Source organism: Physeter macrocephalus, chromosome 7 (assembly GCF_002837175.3).
Source record: "Physeter macrocephalus isolate SW-GA chromosome 7, ASM283717v5, whole genome shotgun sequence".
Lineage (NCBI taxonomy): Eukaryota > Metazoa > Chordata > Mammalia > Artiodactyla > Physeteridae > Physeter > Physeter macrocephalus.
In genome coordinates this window covers 131,564,258-131,586,506 of record NC_041220.1, presented here as the reverse complement: position 1 = coordinate 131,586,506, position 22,249 = coordinate 131,564,258, and the positions used below count along the sequence as shown (strand labels likewise).

Genomic DNA, 22,249 nt, shown 5'->3' with positions numbered 1-22,249 from the left:
TCATTGATTAGCTCTAGTAGTTTTCTGGTGGCATCTTTAGGATTATCTATGTATAGTATCATGTCATCTGCAAACAGTGACAACTTTATTTCTTCTTTTTCAATTTGTATTCCTTTTATTTCTTTTTCTTCTCTGATTGCCGTGGCTAGGACTTCCAAAACTATGTTGAATATAGTGGTGAGAGTGGACAATCTTGTCTTGTTCCTGATCTTAGAGGAAATGCTTTCAGTTTTTCACCATTGAGAATGATGTTTGCTGTGGGTTTGTCACATATGACCTTTATTATGTTGAAGTAGGTTCCCTCTATGCCCACTTTCTGGAGAGTTTTTATCATAAATGGGTGCTGAATTTTGTCTAAAGCTTTTTCTGCATCTATTGAGATGATCATATCGTTTTTATTCTTCAATTTGTTAATATGGTGTATTACATTGATAGATTTGCATCTTTTGTTGTTGTTGTTGTTGTTGTTTTTGCAGTACGCGGGCCTCTCACTGTTGTGGCCTCTCCCATTGCGGAGCACAGGCTCCAGACGCGCAGGCTCAGTGGCCATGGCTCATGGGCCCAGCCACTCCACGGCATGTGGGATCCTCCCGGACCAGGGCACAAACCCGTGTCCCCTGCATCGTCACGCCGACTCTCAACCACTGCGCCACCAGGGAAGCCCAATTTGCGTATATTGAAGAATCCTTGCATCCCTGGGATAAATCCCACTTGATCATGGTGTATGATCCTTTTAATGTGTTGTTGCATTCTGTTTGCTAGTATTTTGTTGAGTATTTTTGCATCTATATTCATCAGTGATATTGGTCTGTAATTTTCTTTTTTTGTTGTATCTTTGTCTGTTTTGGTATCAGCGTGATGGTGGCCTCATAGAATGAGTTTGGGAGTACTCCTTCCTCCACAATTTTTTGGAAGAGTTTGAGAAGGATGGGTGTTAGCTCTTCTCTAAATGTTTGATAGAATTCACCCGTGAAGCCATCTGATTCTGGACTTTTGTTTGTTGGAAGATTTTTAATCACAGTTTCAATTTCATTACTTGTGATTGGTCTGTTTATATTTTCTATTTCTTCCTGGTTCAGTCTTGGAAGGTAATACCTTTCTAAGAATTTGTCCATTTCTTGCAGGTTGTCCATTTTATTGGCATAGTGTTACTAGTAATAGTCTCTTAGGATGCTTTGTATTTCTGCGATGTTGTTGTAACTTCACCTTTTTCATTTCTAACTTTATTGATTTGAGTCCCCTCCCTCTTTTTCTTAATGAGTCTGGCTAAAGGTTAATCAATTTTGTTTATCTTCTCAAAGAACCAGATCTTAGTCTTATTGATCTTTGCTATTGTTTTCTTTGTTTCTATTTCATTTATTTCTGCTCTGATTTAGGTGTAAGGTTAGATTGTTTATTTGAGATTTTTCTTGTTTCTTGAGGTAGGATTGTATTGTTATAAACTTCCCTCTTAGAACTGCTTTTGCTGTATCCCATGGGTTTTGGATCATCATGTTTTCATTGTCATTTGTCTCTAGATATTTTTTGATCTCCTCTTTGATTTTTTCAGTGATCTCTTGGTTATTTAGTAACATATTGTTTAGCCTCCATGTGTTTCTGTTTTTTACTGGCTTTTTCCCCTGTAATTTATTTCTAACCTCATAGCATTGTGGTCGGAAAAGATGCTTGATATGATTTCAATTTTCTTAAATTTACCAAGGCTTGATTTGTGACCCAAGATGTGATCTATCCTGGAGAATGTTCTGTGTGCACTTGAGAAGAAAGTGTAATCTGCTGTTATTGGATGGAATGTCCTATAAATATCAATTAAATCTATCTGGTCTATTGTGTCACATAAAGCTTCTGTTTCCTTATTTATTTTCTGTTTGGATGATCTTTCCATTGGTGTAAGTGTGGTGTTAAAGTCCCCTACTATTATTGTGTTACTGTCAATTTCCTCTTCTAGAGCTGTTAGCAGTTGCCTTATGTATTGAGGTGCTCTTATGTTTGGTGCATATATATTTATAATTGTTATATCTTCTTCTTGGATTGATCCCTTGATCATTATGTAGTGTCCTTCCTTGTCTCTTGTAACATTCTTTATTTTAAAGTCTATTTTATCTGATATGAGTATTGCTACTCCAGCTTTCTTTTGATTTCCATTTGCATGGAATATCTTTTTCCATCCCCTCACTTTCAGTCTGTATGTGTCCCTAGGTCTGAAGTGGGTCTCTTGTAGACAGCATATCGATGGGTCTTGTTTTTGTATCCATTCAGCAGCCTGTGTCTTTTGGATGGAACATTTAATCCATTCACGTTTAAGGTAAATATCCATATGTATGTTACTATTACCATTTTCTTAATTGTTTGGGTTTGTTTTTGTAGGTCATTTTCTTCTCTTGTCTTTCCCACTTAAAGAAGCTCCTTTAGCATTTGTTGTAGAGCTGGTTTGGTGGTGCTGAATTCTCTTAGCTTTTACTTGTCTGTAAAGCTTTTGATTTCTTCATCAAATCTGAATGAGATCCTTGCCAGGTAGAGTAACCTTGGTTGTAAGTTCTTCCCTTTGATCACTTTAAGTATATCATGCCACTCCCTTCTGGCTTGTGGAGTTTCTGCTGAGAAATCAGCTGTTAACCTTATGGGAGTTCCCTTGTATGTTATTTGTCATTTTTCCCTTGCTGCTTTCAATAATTTTTCTTTGTCATTAATTTTTGCCAATTTGATTACTATGTGTCTTGGCGTGTTTCTCCTTGGGTTTATACTGTATGGGACTCTCTATGTTTACTGGACTTGGGTGGGTACTTCCATTCCCACGTTACGGAAGTTTTCTACTCTAATCTCTTCAAATATTTTCTCAGGTCCTTTCTCTCTCTCTTCTCCTTCTGGGACCCTGATAGTGCGAATGTTGTTGCGTTTAATGTTGTCCCAGAGGTCTCTTAGGCTCTCTTCATTTCTTTTCATTCTTTTTTCTTTATTCTGTCCCGCAGCAGTGAATTCCACCATTCTGTCTTCCAGGTCACTGATCCGTTCTTCTACCTCAGTTATTCTGCTATTGATTCCTTCTAGTGTAGTTTTCATTTCAGTTATTGTATTGTTCATCTCTGTTTGTTTGTTCTTTAATTCTTCTAGGTCTTTGTTAAACGTTTCTTGCATCATCTCGATCTTTCCCTCCATTTTTTTGCCAATTTGATTACTATGTGTCTTGGCGTGTTTCTCCTTGGGTTTATACTGTATGGGACTCTCTATGTTTACTGGACTTGGGTGGGTACTTCCATTCCCACGTTACGGAAGTTTTCTACTCTAATCTCTTCAAATATTTTCTCAGGTCCTTTCTCTCTCTCTTCTCCTTCTGGGACCCTGATAGTGCGAATGTTGTTGCGTTTAATGTTGTCCCAGAGGTCTCTTAGGCTCTCTTCATTTCTTTTCATTCTTTTTTCTTTATTCTGTCCCGCAGCAGTGAATTCCACCATTCTGTCTTCCAGGTCACTGATCCGTTCTTCTACCTCAGTTATTCTGCTATTGATTCCTTCTAGTGTAGTTTTCATTTCAGTTATTGTATTGTTCATCTCTGTTTGTTTGTTCTTTAATTCTTCTAGGTCTTTGTTAAACATTTCTTGCATCTTCTCGGTCTTTGCCTCCTTTCTTTTTCCGAGGTCCTGGATCATCTTCACTATCATTATTCTGAATTCTTTTTCTGGAAGGTTGCCTATCTCCACTTCATTTAGTTGTTTTTCTAGGGTTTTATCTTGTTCCTTCATCGGGTACCTAGCCGTCTGCCTTTTCATCTTGTCTATCTTTCTGTGAACGTGGTTTTCCTTCCACAGGCTGCATGATTGTAGTTCTTGCTTCTGCTCTGTATCAAAATATATTTTATTTTGCTTTTGATTTCTTTGTTGATTCACTGGTTGTTCAGGAGCATGTTGTTTAATAGCCACATATTTGTGAATTTTCCAGATTTATTCTTATAATTGATCTCTAATTTCATACCATTGTTGTTGGAAAAGACTTGATATGCTTGAAATCTTCAGTTTGTTAAGAATTGTTTTGTGGGGGCTTCCCTGGTGATGCAGTGGTTATGAATCCGCCTGCCAATGCAGGGGACATGGGTTCGAGTCCTGGTCCAGGAAGATCCAACATGCCATGGAGTGACTAAGCCAGTACACCATAACTACTGAGCCTGCGCTCTAGAGCCACGAGCCAAAACTATTGAGCCTGCGTGCTGCAACTACTGAAGCCCATGCACCTAGAGCGCGTGTTCCGTAACAAGAGAAGAATGCTGCAACTACTGAAGCCCATGCTCCTAGAACCTGTGCTCTGCAACAAGAGAAGCCACTGCAATGAGAAGCCCGCACACCACAAGGAAGAGTAGCCCCTACCTAGAGAAAAAGAGAAAACTAGAGAAAAGCCCGCACAGAGCAACAAAGCCCCAACGCAGCAAAAAAATTAATTAATTAATTAATTAATTTTTTAAAAAAAGAATTGTTTTGTGGCCTAATATATTGGGTTGGTCAGAAAGTTTGTTTGGGTTTTCCCAATGTTACGGACAAACCCAAATGTACTTTTTGGCCAACCCAATATGCTTTAGCCTACAGAATATTCCCTGTGCACTTGAGAAGAATGTATATTCTGTTGCTTTTGGGTGGAATGTCCTGTATATATCTGTTAAGTCTATCTGGTCTAATGTGTCATTTAAAGCTGATGGTTCCTTATTGATTTTCTGTCAGAATGATCTATCCATTGATATAAGTGGGGTTTTACAGCTCCCCACTATTATTGTATTGTTATTTCTCCCTTCAGGTCTGTTAACATTTGCTTTATATATTTAGGTGCTTCTATGTTGGGTGCATAAATATTTACAAATGTTGCATCTTCTTGGTGCACTGACCTCTTTATCAATATGTAATGCCCTTCTTTGACTCTTATTACGGTCTTTGTGTTAAAGTCTATTTTTTCTGATATAAGTATAGCTACACCAGATTTCTTTTGGTTTCCTTTCGCATGGAACACTTTTTTCCATTTCTTCACTTTCAGTCTGTGTATGTTCTTACATCTGAAGTGACTCTCTTGTAGGCAGCATATATAATAGATGGGTCTTGTTTTTTATCCATTCAGCCATTCTGTGTCTTTTGATTGGAGAATTCAGTCCATTTACATTTAAAGTAATTGTTGCAAGGTATGTACTTATTGCCATTTTGTTCATTGTTTTCTGGCTGTTTGTAGTTCCTCTGTTCTTTTCTTCTTCTCTTCCTCTCTTCCTTTGTGGTTTGATGACTTTCTTTAGTGACATGCTTAGATTTCTTTCTCATTATCTTTTGTGCATCTACTGTAGGTTTTGCTTGGTGGTTATCATGAGACTTACATATAACAACTTATATTTATAACAGTCTAGTTTAAGTTGATAACAATTTAAAATTCTAAAGCTCTAGAGTTTTACTTACTCCCACACACACATTTTGTTTTTTATGTCACATTTTACATTTTTTAAGAGTCTTTCTTAACAAAGGATCTGACACAGAAGAGAGCAAAGGGTATCCGCAGATGGGTGATAATGGGTAACACCAGACTAAACATCTGCATACCAGGCCAGGGGCAACCAGTCCAGGTTGAAAGATCAGAAACCAAATCAGAAAGCTCCACAATAGACTGCCCCAAGAAGTGAAGTTAATAGAATACCTGATGTTTCTGCATATATTTAGAGGAGATACTCTGAAAATTTGCAGAGTTTGAGGCTAAATTATATAAACTGAATGCAGGCAAACTTTTCCTATAAAGGGCCAGATAGTAAATATTTTAGGCTTTCTAGGTCATACAGTCTCTGTTACACTACTTAATTCTGCTGTTGTAGGGTAAAAGCAGACATAAACAACATGTAAACATACAGGCATGATTGTATTTCAGTAAAATTTTTATAAAAACAGGTAGTAGGTTGGATTTGGTCCATGAGCTATAGTTTGCTGACCCCTAATATAAACACAGAAAAAATTCAATGAATTTGTAAACATGGAAATTATTAATTCCAAAAAATCCAAAAAGTTGTATAGAGAAGTAAATGTTATCATGACTCAGATAAATGGGAATAAGTCTTACATAATCATTATCACATAACTTTTGGATATTGATCTTACTAAAACAACTATATATCTATATTAGGAGGATGGGGGAATGGGAAATATGCAAATATATCACAGGTGTAGGGAGAAGAGTGAAAGCTAAGCTCATCTTTTATACTAGGAAATAATATCTAAAGTGAAAATATCAAGAAGCAGCCAAGAAAACTAACTTCTCAGCCCCAACTGAGGCCAAACTTTGCAAAGTAAATGTAATGAGAGACTGGGAATGAAGTGATAAAACGCTAATGTGCCAAGCCATCGTTGTCCAGGAGATTTTTTAAGTTGTTACTCAAAATGTCTTATGGCACCACCCACACAGGGGACTACAAGAAAGGAGAGACTGCTACCAAAAACAGGCTCTAAAGCTTTTCTCTCATCAACACAATAGGACAAAAAGATCTGATCCCTCAGAAAGAATTCATCTGCTAAGGAAGACACAGACACCAATACTAAGTCCACTAGAAAGAGAATTGTGGTGTTGCACATACATTACCAGTTCTAAGAGGATGCTACAGAGAGAGGCAAAACATCCCATAGAAACCAGTTGATAAAGGCTCAGTGCTAAAGACTGGACTTTGAGTGAAGGCACAGACTGGAATCAGTAATAAAAGACTCAGAGTCTAGAAGAGAATTCTCCAGGCCTCATGGAGCAAGAACAGGATCCTGACCTAAACTCTTCCCTAAGTCACACAACTTGTGTTCTCACCAGCTTCTCAGGGATGTCAGAACACCTAGAGAGCCTATACAATTGTCTTTCAGCAATCTAGATTAAGTTGCACCAACAATTAATTACTTTCAGCATCTTCATAAAACCTCAAGGTAAGGAATTCTTCTAGGCATGCTATATTGAGATATGTAGTGAAGTAGTATCTTAAAATATTAACCTTTATGGCTTTATTTTTCTGCACTTCCTTGGACCCTATCTTCACCAACCTCAGGCACTCACATTGCCTTACAGAGAATTAGGACAGTTATAGCAATAATGAAGGGAGCAGGGTATGGAGTTCCTGTCATAATAATAAATTGGAAAGAGACTAGAGAAAGGCAAATGATCCTCTTGACCTCTCCCAAGTTAATCTCTGTCTCTTCCAGGATCCCTGGGGCTGGGATTCAGAGGAAATAGTGGTGGGGGTGACTTTTTTTGTAAACAACTGGAATGGACCTGGAAGAATCACATGGTAACTAATACCAGGGAACCACATGGAAGCTGAGCCAATACTCATCAACCAACCAATATCATTCTAATGAAAACCGTATATCAGCCACACTGAGGAGCTTTAGAGTAAAAGTACATTATTGAAAAAGGCCTACACATCATCCTTGAAGCATCTAACAGGTGGACACCCATTCATGCCCATGCTGAATTCCATATGAACTGCCTTAAGGGGCATCCTAGGAAACTCATAAGTGCATGACACCCAGAGGAGCAGTGGTTTATGAAAGGGGAGCCCTCAGCAGCTTGTGAACTTGAATGAGACTAGACAGTAATGAAATCTACCCCAATCACAGACAACTGGACTGTGTGGGCTCTATTAGACTATAGAGTTACCCAAGCAGGCACTCTTTAATTAATTCAGTCTTAATAAGACTTATTTTTGTCTAGATATTTAAAAAGCTCATGCCATGTGTGGGAATATAAGCACTGTCCAAGTTTCCACTTCCCTATGTGAAATTTATCAAGGGGTATATGAGTTCCCCTAAGAAACAAGCTCTGAAATTGAAAGTCTTAGTCTCTTATGTGAATGAAGGGTTCATTAGCAAGAGTCCCCACTGGAACTCTATAAATGCTCAGATGAGATAGCTGCTAATTCCAGACAGTGATCTAAGGATCCAAAACAACAACCAAAGAAAAAGGAGTAATGCATCCCTTTGGGTACTTGGTACCTTTAAGCATTTATATGCTATTCTCATTTCTTTAAAAAATGCCTGTTTTAAGAGAGTCAACACCATTGCATTTATAGGCAAATGTTAAAAGTTCTACTTAAACCCTGCATCTCTGTTCAATCTTTACCTATATAATACATAACCAGTACAGTTGGCCCTCCATATCCACTGGTTCAGTATCTGTGGACTCAACCAACTACATATCAAAAATAGTCCAAAAAAATTCCAGAAAGTTCTAAGAAGCAAAACTTGAGTTTCCATGTACCAGCAACTATTTACACAGCATTTAAATTGTATTAGGTGTTATAAGTAATCCAGAGATTATTTAAAATATACAGGAGGATATGTTTAAGTTATATGCAAATACTACACCATTTTACATAAGTGACTTGAATATCCACAGATTTTGGTATCTGTGGGTGTCCTGGAATCAATTCCCCACAGACACTGAGGGATGACTGTACAACACTGTCAGTGTAAATCTATGCCATCCTTGTTAAGCTCTACCTTGCAAATTTAATAAATACATAGAAATCTGAGGTCAGCAATACTATGCATAATTATTTAGGAGTTTTCTCAGAGAGGAAAAACGATGTAGTAGCCTTTTAAAAACAGAATAGACAATGATCTGGTAATAAATCTGTTTAATCAAGAGTATGAGAAAGAGCTCAGACCTTCTCTTATAGCAAGTAGGAGATGCCACCTAACAAGACACCTGTTTACTCTTTAATGCGTATGATAGGACAGGGTCCATGTGGCATTAGGTAAAAAGTTGCTTCCAAGAGATGGACTAGAGTTGAAAGGGCCAATCACAGCCACCAAGTCCTAAGTGGAATATTGTAGCTCAGGGTGAAATGCAGTGGGAATGTAAATATGTGGGTTATAAACACTAGCTAAGGGCAGACAAGCTGATTTGTGTCTGAGGCAGCTCCTAATAAATTTCTGGGTACCTTTTACAACCTTATCAAACTAGCTGCTCCAAACACAACAGCTGTGTTGTCTGACTTAAATAGGCTAAGTAATTAAGCCTTAACAAAATGAGGAGGAGTTGCTGCCATGATAAAAATCTAAGAGACACAGTCAGAATGTTGGTAAGTGCTTAAAGCAAGTGCTAAAAGGAACATGGAACACCGGGTAAGTATTCAGAAGGAAGCTGAACAGAAGCCTTGGTGAAAAATAAATGACGTTTTCATCAATGCACCGAAGGTCAGAAAAAGAATAGTAGACTTTAGGGCAGAAAAAAATCTTACAGTACCTAACCCAAAACTCTCTTTTTTAACATATGAAGAAAATAAGACCCAAGAAAGGGTCTTTGAGACCCTTGTCACTTGAGACTTCTTTACTTACAGTTTAGATTCTTTCTTCCATCCTATTTTGGTCTCCTCTACCTGAGTTTCTTGAAGACAGGGACTTTACCTTTCTAGACCATCCTTCCATACCATAATCCTTGTTTAATGAGGGATTTTGTGGTCATAAACTCTGGCCTCTTAGGCTTCCTCCATGCAAGTCAATCCTTTTCTTCCAGTTCCCATACACCATGCAAAGCAAGCAAACACTAATGCAACATGTTTCTCTTCATGACTTTATAGAGGAAGTAAATAAGCAGCCAGGTCTACCAGCAAATCATTCTGTTGCTCCAAAGATGAAGGAAGAGCCATACAAGCATCATCCCTTGGAGAGACTAAAATTCACTCCTAGAGGAAGATGGAAAGCTAACGTGATGTACATGCTACAAAACAAACCTGACAAATCAGGTCTGCTGGTGGGAGAAAAAGCCCACATTATATGGTTGGTAAATATTTGCCCTGAGTCCCAGGTGGGTGATTTACAAATATCAACTGAGGAATTAATTTGAGAAGGTCATATGGGTAATTTCATCTCATTTGTGATGATATAAATGCCCTTCACTCTCTTAGCAAATATTTATCTACTCTATGCCAAGCACTGATTTAGACACTGAATATATAGTGGTGGAAAAGCCGAAGTCCTTGCCCTTAGTCACTCAAACACAAAGTCATGGTCCTTCTGATCATTTATTTCCCAGCCCCCCTGTTATTCAGTATGCTGCATCCTTTCAGATGTCTCTTTTATTCCTTTATCCCCTTTATGTTTGTTTCTACAGTCAGCACACTGAGCCCAGGTTTTCAACATCTAAACCAGTTTTTGAACTGATCTCCCAATTTTCTTTCAATCTAAAATGTACATCCTGACTAGATTATAGTTTTTAAATAAACTATACTAAATAAATAAATAAATAAATAAATCTTTATTTATTCTGATTAGTTCAATTCTCAAAAGCTTCAAATGGCTCCACACAGCCTACCTCAAACTCCCAACCGTCAGCCTCTAAGTTCTGGCTCCACCTCTTCTGTCCAAATTTAATCAACAGGAGTACTTTTCAGAAGCAATTTTAAACTGTACTAATATATTTTACCACATGTCCTATAAATTTATACAAAAAGAGAAAAGATTTGTGAGACAAGCAATTCTTTCATTTATGTGGGTTAAGCTAATGGAAAAGTTATTTTAAATCAACATAAAGTAAATAGATTCTAATGTTCCCATAGAAAAATGTCATTACGAATATTTTCACTCTTGACTAACAAGTTAATACCCAAAATTTTTATTGCAGGTCAAGATAGTGGAAGAAGTGCTGTAAATCAAAACAATATCAGTAGGATTTTCTTTTTTATAGAAATAGCTATACTTCTAACCAAGAACCTACTGAGCACCCCTTCATGGAACCCACAATCACTGTCTATTGTCAACTATAAGTCACCTCCATGTGCACTGTAAAATATAATGATTTCTAAAGTATATGTAAGCAATCAAGGTAATACAATCATAAGAATACATTTAATATGATATGCTATCAAAACTTACACAATTTTCTTTGCTTACTTGATAACTTCTACTTTATTTTCACTGCTGTAAAGCAGAAGGTGAGAGACACCTTCACCAAGGACACAGAATTTAGGAGGTTTACCTTGGGTCAACTCTGAGAGCATCTTCAAGAGAGACCTAGGGCTACTTGTGACTTTTTTCAGTGATACTGACACAGAGCTATCTAAATTGTTTGTGTCCCTTTTTTTTCTCCCAAGAAAAATTTTCTTGTAGTAAACTTAAAAGCTTAAGCATTAGAGATTAACGGTCTTTGTGTCTTTGAAAACTTTCTTGAGCGGCAATATCAGTAGCATAATCATCTTATAATAACTAAAAGTGAGCCTCTTGATTAAATTTTAATCTTTTAAATCTCTTGTCACTTCTTACTTCAGAGTGTTAAAAAGACCCAAAATGTGATGGACAAAGTTAGGCCCAAAGAACTTGGCAGTAAATTTTATTTGGACCAAGTGAAGCAAGGCTCTCCACCTTAGTCACAATCGAGCTGCTAGCTTATAGTTATGGAAGGCAGCCAGCCTTCAACATCTAATCAGTCATTCAGGTGAATTTTTGCAGATAGATTATATCCTCAGGTTAGTGGCTAATTTTTTTTGACACACATATGAAACTGTTAAATACAAATGTTTTTGCTCCAGTGTGTATCAAAAGGCTTTAAAATATATGTGCCTGTTGATCAGTAATAGACTCAGCAATTTCACTTATAGTATTTTTTTCTAAGAAAATAAGCATCAAGTATGCAAAGATGGATTGATAAGAATGTTCCTCACAACACTGTTTATAACAATGAAGAAAAGGAAATAATTTAAGTGTCCATTATTAAGGAAATAATTAATAAATAAGGATGAATCTAGGCAAAGCAAAACTGTCTCAGACTGGATTCTGGCCAGAAGCAGAGGCCAAAAGGATTTGCATTCAGGTAGTTTATTTTGAGAAGTGAACCCAAAGAAAGGTTGTGAGGGACCAAGAGGAACTGAACAAGGAAGAAGGAAAACCGAATAAAGGTGTATTATCAAACTAGAAAATATAGGAAATTGGAGCTTGATCTGACTGGAGGCCTCTAAGGTATCACATAGATTGTGCCTTTCTACGAGATAGAATCAGGGAACATTTATCCACCAGCTCTCATCCCCCATTGGTGAAGCTTTTCCCATGAGGATTAACATCCTTACACTTCCAAGTCTGCCCATGCTCAAGTACTAAATAGGTCCCTGCAGATTTCCCACATGGGGTATGAGAAGCTCAGGGCAGAAACAGAAACACATGGTGCAGGTAAAGGAGGTATGTGTAAGGTAACACCTGTGCGATGGCTGAAGTAAAACTGGGGCTGAGAGGATGTGAGATATGAGAGCTGGAGGTGTCTAACACAAATACCACATGCCACAAAAGCAATGGCATTGTTCTATTATCTATTGACATGAAAGATGTCTGTTATTGATAAGAGAAAAACAAAGTTGTTATAGCAACTTACAAAATACTATATACAGTATGATCCCATTCATTTTAGTTAGCTAGCCTTAGTTTCTATAATACTAACAGAGTCCTTCAAGGTAGATTTTAAAGGGAGGAGGGTGGTTTAGTGGAAGAATCAATGGAGCAATAAGGGAAACAGGAAACTCAGAGAAATCATGGTATAGACAGCCCTCAGGGGGAAGGAAAGCCCCCGAGCTTAGAGATAGCTCTGATACTGAGTACTCTCTTCACTTCCCTCTCAGTCTCACTAACAACCTAGTTCTGCTCTTCTCTCAATCTTGATTGGCTCCCTCACCCTATTCTTTGTACCTCTGAAGCTCTGCTTCTTCATCTAAGACATGGTTTCTGACTCTTTACAGCCTTTATGTCCCACTACAAGTGTACTGGTTGTTTATAGGTGGCATCCACTCTAACTAGTAGATGAATATGCCATATCATTTGTTAAATATTTTCAATATCAACTGTGTATACACACATGAACACACACGCATATGCATTATACATTTATGGAGGAGGAGAAGAGACATGGAAGAAAACAGAGAAGAAATCATCAGAGAGAAAAGAACTTGAACCAGAGCCAGTGGAGGAAACTATAACTGTCATTGCACACAAAAATATACAGTTTATGTATACAGCAGCAACACACACACAGAGGAATTTCCTTCAGCCCAATGCCAGAAATAACTCTTTCTCCATTTAGCCTATACATAGAATGTGGTTAGTAAAAGGGAGGAGAGAGAATATGAAAAAATTTATTCTCTCCATCTCCAGAGAATGTGTGTTTCCCTGGAGAAAAGTGAGGAGAAAGTAGCTCATTAATATATCTTTCTACAATAATAAAAGCAGCTAGGTACCCAGACTCTTGTAACTAAATATATGAGATCCAGGAAACATAAAGTTCTCATAGCAGCCTCAGCTTTAAGAATTAGATGCTTTACCAGGTTTCCCCATAAGAAATCTGAAGCAGAAGACCTTTCTTATTTATCTTTGCATGTCCCAGCACACAGTAAACAGTAAATATTGGGAAATCGTCCATTAAAACTTCAAGTACTTTAATTAAATATTACTTATAGCTGATATCTATTGTGTTGGCCCCTATATTCATCATGAATCTCCTTAAAAGAACTGCCTTCCCACCAACTTCAGGCCATGTAGTTTGAATGACTTGTCCCCACTCTTAAATCTAAAGGCATGACTGAACTAAGTTAATCAGCAGATTTAATTCTCTCATGCAAAGTGAGCGATTCAAGAATGAGCACATGACCTACCTACTTCAGGCATTGAGAACCAGACCCAGGGCCTTTGATCATCTGTTGAGAATGATAGGTCTTCTCCTCTCCAGTAGATGATTCTGTCTAAGAATGAGGCCTATATGCGGAAGAGAGAGAAGTTGAGGTAAGACGCAGCCCTGGAGATATTTCTGGAGCATCCGTGTCAAGCGACAGTTAATCCAGTCACCCCACTGTACTTGCCAATTATAAAAACCAAGAAATTCCCTTTTTGATTAAAATCTTTTAGGTTAAGCTTTCTTCACTTTCAACCAAAAGAAACTTAACTGATACACTGCTTATTACATACAGATGCTAACTGGTTTCTATGATTTCTTCCAGGAATACATTTAGATCAGACCCAGTCAGAAATAAGCCTTGCCAACAGAGTATTCTGTAAGGGAGCGTTTTTTCTTTTTCCTGGTTTTGAATGCTCTGGACTCTGGGTCCCTAAATCTTGAGTTTAATTGATTAAACTGTATTCTTATAGTATAGATATTTATTTATAAAAAGACTTTACATGATCTAAATTTCAAAACTTTATAAGGACAGACTTGTTGAGAATGATAACTTACCTTTTGGAATGAGACCATTAGAACTCTAAAAATATTAACTACATTTGGCTACCAAAACAGTCTCTATTTTTGTCCAGATTTCTCTTTTCCTTTCATTGCCCAATCCAGTCCTCTACTTTTTTCATATTAGGTATGGGGTAGCACATTACTTCTCAATATCAGGGTCCTTATTCATATCCATTACAGTTATTTGCAGTCTCTATCTAGAGTGCCTCTAAATTCACTTTAAAATACCAAGTCCTTATTAATAACACTCTTAAAGAGGTCTCACCAGGCCTTCCTAGTACTTCAGATAATTTTTAGCTCTATGGTTCTTCCCAATTTAAAAACAAAATGAATTTCACAAACAGAATTGAAATGTCAAATTTTACTACCATCTGGATTTAAAGACTGCAAGAAAAACTAGGTTTGGGTTGCTTTATTTTTGTAGCCAAAGTGAATGTATTACAGTACATTTGTTTTCAGACCCTTTACCTCTTTATCCTGCATTTCACTTCAGGGGAATAAGGTATTCAAGTGAAAAAAAGGAGACCGTCCAGACAATTCTAAGAGGGAGCCTATAAAATTCAGTATTGCATTCGATATAATGGAAGAAAAATCTTCCAGCTTCTCTTCATCATCATCATGAGGATAAACCCGATCTGCTCACTACACTGAATTTAGAACCGTGAATGTGAGTTAACAACTTGGCTCTGCTCCTCTAGGGGCTTACAGTCTGATATAAGTACAGATATAAAGGATATATGGGCAACTTAACAAAGGCTTTATGGTCCATCCTTTTAAAGCACAATGTAGCCCCAGTGCCTCCAGGAAAGGAGAAAGAATGGCAGCAGCTGAGATACATCAGGTGGGATAGATCTGACAATGGAGGAGAGGCATGATGAGGGAGGTGAGTTTAAGTCACTTCTGCCTTGGGCAGCAAAGACATCACCTCAGGGAAGAGCCCAGCACTGTGACACATGCAAAAGGTAGCTGAATGATCCTTTGCACTAGAAGACCCCCTACAGAGCATATCATTTGATCCTCTCAAGAACCCCAGTGAGAAGCAGGTCAAGGACTTGTGGACAAAGAATGTTGCCTACCATTGCAGTAAACAAAGGGTGTTGCAGCCATCAAGGCTTCCGCCACTGCAGCCACCCCCAAGGGTGCACCCTGAGGGGAACTCAGGACTGAGATAAACAGGATACTGGCCTGAGACAGTTAAGGTGCATATCAAAGGAATAGTTTCAATAAGCCCAGACTCTTGCATCTTCCCATACATAGAAAAGCACTAAATTCATTAACTAGAGATATCTGGTTTTTCTTTAATTAGCAGTAATCTTTTGATGTTCAACTGCCTGGTTTTTTGTTTGTTTGTTCTGCAAAAACTCCTATATATCCTGGTTCCTTTCTTACCTCTTTGGAACAGTCCCTCAGGGCTATCTGAGAGGCAGTATCCCGGGCTTAAGTCCTCAGTAAGGAGGACAAGAAACAGTCTGTCTGAAGGCACAGATAAAAGTGAAAAGGAAAGGTGATATGTTTAGAGAGTGAAATGAAGTCTACCAAGACTTGACCAGAGAAAGCAGCAAAAAGGTAAACTAAAGTAGGCAGGGCCCAGATTATAGAGAGCTGTACACTGTGCTAGGACTATGGTTGTTATCCTAAAGTAATGGAAAGCCAGTACGAGTTCTAACCAGAAGAGTGATACAAATAGACTTACACTGATAAAAGATTATCCAACTCCAGAGAAGAAAATGAACAGAAGGGAGGGAGGGCAGGCCTAGAGTAAAACACCAATTGAGAAGATATTGTAATAATGGAGCTTGAATCAGAGAAAGAAGAAGTCATACTTATAAGAACACTAAATAGAATTGACCAAAAAGCTCTAACTATCTTAACTAAAGGAAGAAAACGCATCTTCTCATAAAACAGGAAGGTCCAAGGAGTAGGCTTAGGTGCAGCTGGATCCAGGGATTCACATGAAGTCAACAGGTCCCCCTCTCCATGACACAAACCTATGTTGGAAATATATCACTTCTTGCTGCCCAAAACTATTCTTATATTTTTATAGTTTTCCACATTGTGAATCCTGCCTTCCAAAAGTAGAATATAAAAAATTACATTTACCAGACTCCTTTGCAGCTAGAGCAAAATCATATGATCTAGGATTTGCCAGATACAACCATACAAGACTTGCAGTGCTGGCCTTGCACTGGGAAAATGATTGATTTTCTGCCAATATCAGTGGTCAAGTTGTCTTATTCTCCTGAGCATCAATGGCACAGATTTTGGCATCAGTTTCAGGGTTGGGGGCATGTTAAGTAGCAGTAGGTAGTAGGAATGTTGCTTCTGCTAGAATAATTTTTCAATGAAGTTAGGCATTGTTCTCAGCTATACTGTTCCTGGTTGCAAAGAACATGGCAATGAAATATCCAGTAATTTCCAGTAATCCTGGAAATTCCTCAAGCTACCTAATATTTTTTAATAAATTCATTTTTGTTTAATTTAGCTGGACTATCTGGAATTGATTCTGATGTCCACAACCAAGAATGCTGACTATTATACCACTCACTTCTTCTTGGCTACTTTTATGTGTTGGCCTCATTCTTCTCATGTTGACTTTCTCCACATGGCAGAGAAAAGAGCCACCAACAGCTATTAATTGGCAATTTCCAGCTCCATGACCCAAAAGGCAAGTCCCCTGTCACCTCAGCACCAAATAAAAGAGTGATGGGAATAATAACAGCTGCCATTAATACAGCACAGTAATATATAGCACTAATATAACAGACAATTTTCAAGATATTCTACATATACTAACTCATTCAATCTTTACAATAGTAGGTGCTATGATTTTCCCTCATTTTTCAAAGAGGGAAATGATGCAGTAAATTCCTGCATACAGATAGGAAGTGACAGAATCAGAATTTGAACCCAAGCAATTTGATTGCAGAGTCTCTGCTCCCAATTCTGGGGTATTCCAACATAGAGGTTGAGTAAAGAACAAGTACCAGCAAAAGTCCTAAAAGGTCAACCCTTGGGGTAGGAAGAAAGAGAAAAATGTGGTAGCTTAGAGAAGAAAGAGTTTCAAGAAGGAAGGAGATATTTATCTACTCAAGCAAGAATCAGCAGTTAGTCTTCAAAATATGTCATATATTCAATTATCAAGAGATCTCTGAGAAATTTCAAAATGGTAAAGCTGCATCTGTGAAGGAGTCAAAATGAGTTGTCAATAGGATTTCATTACCTATTTACAGTCATCACTTCAGAATTATTCACTACCATGTTTCATTTGTGAAGCAAACAATAAACATTATTAAATGTGAAAAGAAGATGAAGGAGGAGGAGGAAGAAAGAGAGGTCAACTATGTTAGATGTTAGTGAGAGGTTGAATGAAATTATGATAGAAAACTGACCATTAGATTGATAGCTGGTAGATTAGATGGTACTAAAAGGACCAATTTCAGAAGAGTGGTGGGTATAAAAAGTGCCCAAGCAATGGGCTTATGAAAAGAAAAATGGGAAGTGAGAAAGTAGAGACAGTATAAACAAATAGTTTGAGGATTGTGTAAAGAAAGGGAAAGAAATGGAACATAGGAGGGGTATGCAGGGCCAAGGGAGGTTTATTTTTAAAGATGATCCATAATAATACATCTTTGTATTGTGTTAGGAATAATTAAATGATGAAAGGAAAAACAAAAATGAAAGAGAGAATATAACTCCAGTATTGAAGTCCTTAAGTAAACAAGCAGGATGTTATCCAAGATACCACAGGAGGTGTTGGATGTTAGGAGCGAAACACTACTCCCAGTGTAACAGAAGGAAAAGTAAAATATATGGAGTGTATAGATGCATGTATGTTTCAGGAAGGGGGACCCCTTCCAGGGCCCGAGAGCGAGAGCGGGCTTTTGTCTAACATTCAGGAATCAATTGTCTCAGGAGACACACGTACTGACAAAGCAAGAGACTTAATTGGGAAGGGGCACCTGGGTGAAGAGCAGGAAGGTAAGGGAACCCAGGAGGACTGCTCTGCCACGTGGCTCACAGTCTCGGGTTTTATGGGAATGGGGTTAGTTTCTGGGTTTTCTCTGGCCAATCATTCTGACTCAGGGTCCTTCCTGGTGGCACACGCATTGCTCAGCCAAGATGGATTCCGGTGAGAGGGATTCTGGGAGGTTGGCAGGACATATGGACTGGAGTCTCCTCTCTCCTTTTGACCTTCCCTGAATTCTTCCAATTGGTAGTAGCTTGTTAGTTCTGCATTCCTTACCAGGACCTCCTGTTTAAGATAACTCATGCAAGTGGTTACAATGTTGCCTGGCCAGGGCAGGCAGTTTCAGTCAGTGTTTCCCCTAACAAATCCCCCCTGAGAGACTTCATACTCAAGATACTTCTTGGGAATTGGGGCGGAGGTCTCCTTCTTCTGTAACTACTTCCTGCTGAGAGTGGGCGTAGTCCTGCCTAGTACAGTAGAAGTCTCTCTCTACCTGTTCTAAATCGAGGTATTCTGTGCCCGAAACTGGCATTCACCCCTGTAGTAAAAACAATTTAGCTGAAACTGCTGGACCCTGTCAGGGATGAACCTTGTAAGCAGCTGAAACAGACAAGGGCCAAACAGGAGGCCTAACAGGATGGTCATCACCGGGCCCAGAAAAGGAAGGCAAAATTTGGGGTGAGGGCTGCAGGGTGTGTGACTTTCTTCTGATCGATTGGTAGTGAGGTAACAGGACAGTGCTCCAGGAATCTTGTGCTCAGCCTGAAGTTAACATCCTCCACCTGGGTGGAGGCCTTAGTTCCTGCAGAAGAACTCAAAGATATTGTTATGCATACTCCTTGAGGTGGAACCAGGACCCTGCCCCAAGGCTGTACCACCACTTGATGGCTCCTCCCCTGTTTTTGCATCCCCTCCCTTCCCTGATTAGCAACTGTTTGAATCTGCCCTTTGGAACTCAGGGAAGTGAAACAGACAAGGGCCAAACAGGAGGCCTAACAGGATGGTCATCACCGGGCCCAGAAAAGGAAGGCAAAATTTGGGGTGAGGGCTGCAGGGTGTGTGACTTTCTTCTGATCGATTGGTAGTGAGGTAACAGGACAGTGCTCCAGGAATCTTGTGCTCAGCCTGAAGTTAACATCCTCCACCTGGGTGGAGGCCTTAGTTCCTGCAGAAGAACTCAAAGATATTGTTATGCATACTCCTTGAGGTGGAACCAGGACCCTGCCCCAAGGCTGTACCACCACTTGATGGCTCCTCCCCTGTTTTTGCATCCCCTCCCTTCCCTGATTAGCAACTGTTTGAATCTGCCCTTTGGAACTCAGGGAAGGTCAAGGAGGCTGAGTGAAGCCTATATCTTACAAACATGAAACAGGAGACACAGAAAGGATTTGTACTCTGGAGCCCCCCAGAGTCCTGCTCAGTTTCAGTTCAGGGAACTGGGCAACAACAGTGCTGGCCACTTCCTGCTACAATAGGGCATAGTCCTGCCTCAATTTGGAGAATAGACACTGAATTGGAACTATTTCTGACTTCCAAGTCCTGGATCTGAGTCTTGCATGATTAAAATCTCAATCCCTTGGTCTGCCATTTTGGTGTAACAGACCCAATTAGAAGTAGTTGGAGGAGTGACAACAGGATTTTAATAGGCAAAATAAACCTCATTTCTTTTCAGGAGAATAAGCCTGAAACACAGTCTGGACCTGGTGCTTTGGGGAGACTTGTAGCCAGGTAGCCAGTTATCTAGTTTTATTGAGGTAGGTTTTAACTTTTAATGTGCTATTAACACATAGATAACAGGTGCTACTGGTAATCATACATGTCTTTCTTTTTGTTGATGTATGATCTAAAGGAATTCCGTTGTCTAAAAATGTAATACTTATAAGAGGAGACCTTTAAAAAGTAAGGTTGCAGTTACCAGCTGCCAGCAGACATTATTTTGAGAATGGCTGGTGGCATCCAAGTCTGACACAGCTCAGAAAACTCAAGTTCTTAGCAATACAAGGACTTGTCTGAAATCACACCCACAGTGTCATCTAGTTATTTCCTTGGATGTCTAAACCATAGCTACTCCATTTTGACTTTTGATTGTAATATTCTCCTTAATAGCCAAAGCAGATGTCACCATTAATGATGTTAGTGTTTCTCTAGGTATGAGAAGATGCAAGAATTTGGGCTCAAAAAATCTTCTCCTGAAAATATCTAACTATCTGAAGGCCTGTTCTACCAGTTTTTCCCGGAGCACAGACTGCCTCATTCCTGATCTCCACTCTGAACTCCTTTCAGGGGGTGTTGAAGGTCAGCAGCTGCAGTGGCTCATGATTTAATCTTTGTAGAGGCAGACAGCAAGTGCCAATGGCAAGTGCCAATTTCCAGTCAACAGGGCCCCTTCATGGCCATAAATTTGACCATGGTTTGGGGGGCATTTCATGACCATTTCATTCCATGGTGCTAGGATTGCTCATTCCCAGGCCTGGCAAAGAGTTTTCTGATAGGCTACTCAATGTGCTATTACTGGACTAGGCCTTAGGAGTAGCCAAAAAGTCTCTGGACCACCTGTCTTACTAGTCTCTTACGGTCCAGGAAAATATTCCCTCTTGTTGCTTCTTCCCATATCTAGAGTTACACTATTAGCATCATTGATCTTACATGGAACCATATATCATCATTTTATCAGAGGCTCAGTCACACATTTGGTAATGTAAGAAACAACAATTTTGTAAAACAGGTGAAATACAAATAACATAGCTAGCAGTATTAGTGAAGTCATAAGTAAGAATTAAGCGAGCTTCCAGTAGGTGTGGCCCAGTATATCCCAGGTTGTCTGACTTAGTCTGTTCTGTACCAATCCTTATCTTTAAGGTAAATTATGTATTGGCACTGTCCATAAGGCACCCAGCCCAGTTTCCTAGTGTTACTAGACTGATTATCCTTAGTATGATTTAATTGTTCCCAACATAGAGGAGCCTTTAAACTTAAATTACCATGGCCTGGTGTTAACTATATAAATCCATCCCATAATTGTGGGACATCTTATTCCTTGGCTGAAATTTTGCTTGTTGCTATGACTGAGCCTGAGTAATAAAGAAAAATTTATGGCCGGAGTCAGAGTAGGATCATTAATTGGCTAGGTGAGGAGATCCCACCTAGTAATATTAATAGTGGCCTAAATAGGACTATAATTTATCTCTTCTAGAATAAATTTCCTAAGAGCCAACCAATAAGAGCCTTGGAGTAGAGAAATCCACCAAGGTAATCCAGAAGTACCAGACACAGGTAATTGGTCACAAACCCAACAACTGGATTGATTTTTAAAACTAGCATAGGATCACGCCCATGATAGAAAAACATTTGATTCATATGCAAGGGTCCAAGAAGTCAAGAAAACATTATAAATGATCATATGAGTCAGGTCCAGGATCTTGGGCAAGCTGTCTACTTCTGATGTCGTCTTCTTCTCATCCTGGTATGAGCGTAGTTTCTCTTTTGTTTGAGCATTGTTGTAAGGTGATTTTGAGGTCAGCCACCCTCTCCATAGGCCAGTCCAGTGCAGGGGCCCTTTGTGAGTGGAAATTAATCCAGGAGTCAATTCCCTTCAGTTTCACTGTGCTTGAGCTAGTTAAGAGTACCTGATAAGGGTCCTTCTGTCCAGGCTGGAGATAGTCTTTAAATTATGTCTGTTCCAGCATGCATAATCTCCTGGTTGCAGGTCCTGGGGCATCTGATCTTCATTCAAAGATAGATTACTGAGATAAACTTCAGAAACAAACGTAGAGTGTCCTTCAATTAAACTTTACATTTATATAACATGACAGCAAGGAACTACCTGGGAGGTAAGTCTTAATAAATACAGACCCCCCCATTAACAAAACCGGAATTTAATATATTCACTGAAACATAATCATTTTCTCTCTAAAATTACCCTCAATTTTACCAAATATAACCAAATTAAGAGTAGTTTGTTTGCAAAATAAGTCTGGTCTCAATAAAATTGGCCTGATGATTTATATAACTATAACTGATGATATAGACTTTGTGTGTGTGTGTGTGTGTGTGTGTGTGTGTGTGTGTGTGTGTGTGTGTGTGAAACTT

The 22,249-nt window shown here is 38.8% G+C and overlaps 1 long non-coding RNA gene across 1 annotated transcript in view; it reads right to left on the bottom strand.

Moving 5' to 3' along the window:
• Positions 1 to 22,249, bottom strand: part of LOC114486620 (uncharacterized) — a 95,293-nt gene that overhangs the window by 19,013 nt on the left and 54,031 nt on the right. Inside the window, exon 4 of the long non-coding RNA XR_003680700.2 lies at positions 13,613 to 13,712. This is a non-coding gene — a long non-coding RNA (uncharacterized lncRNA). The remainder of the gene's footprint in view (positions 1 to 13,612; positions 13,713 to 22,249) is intronic.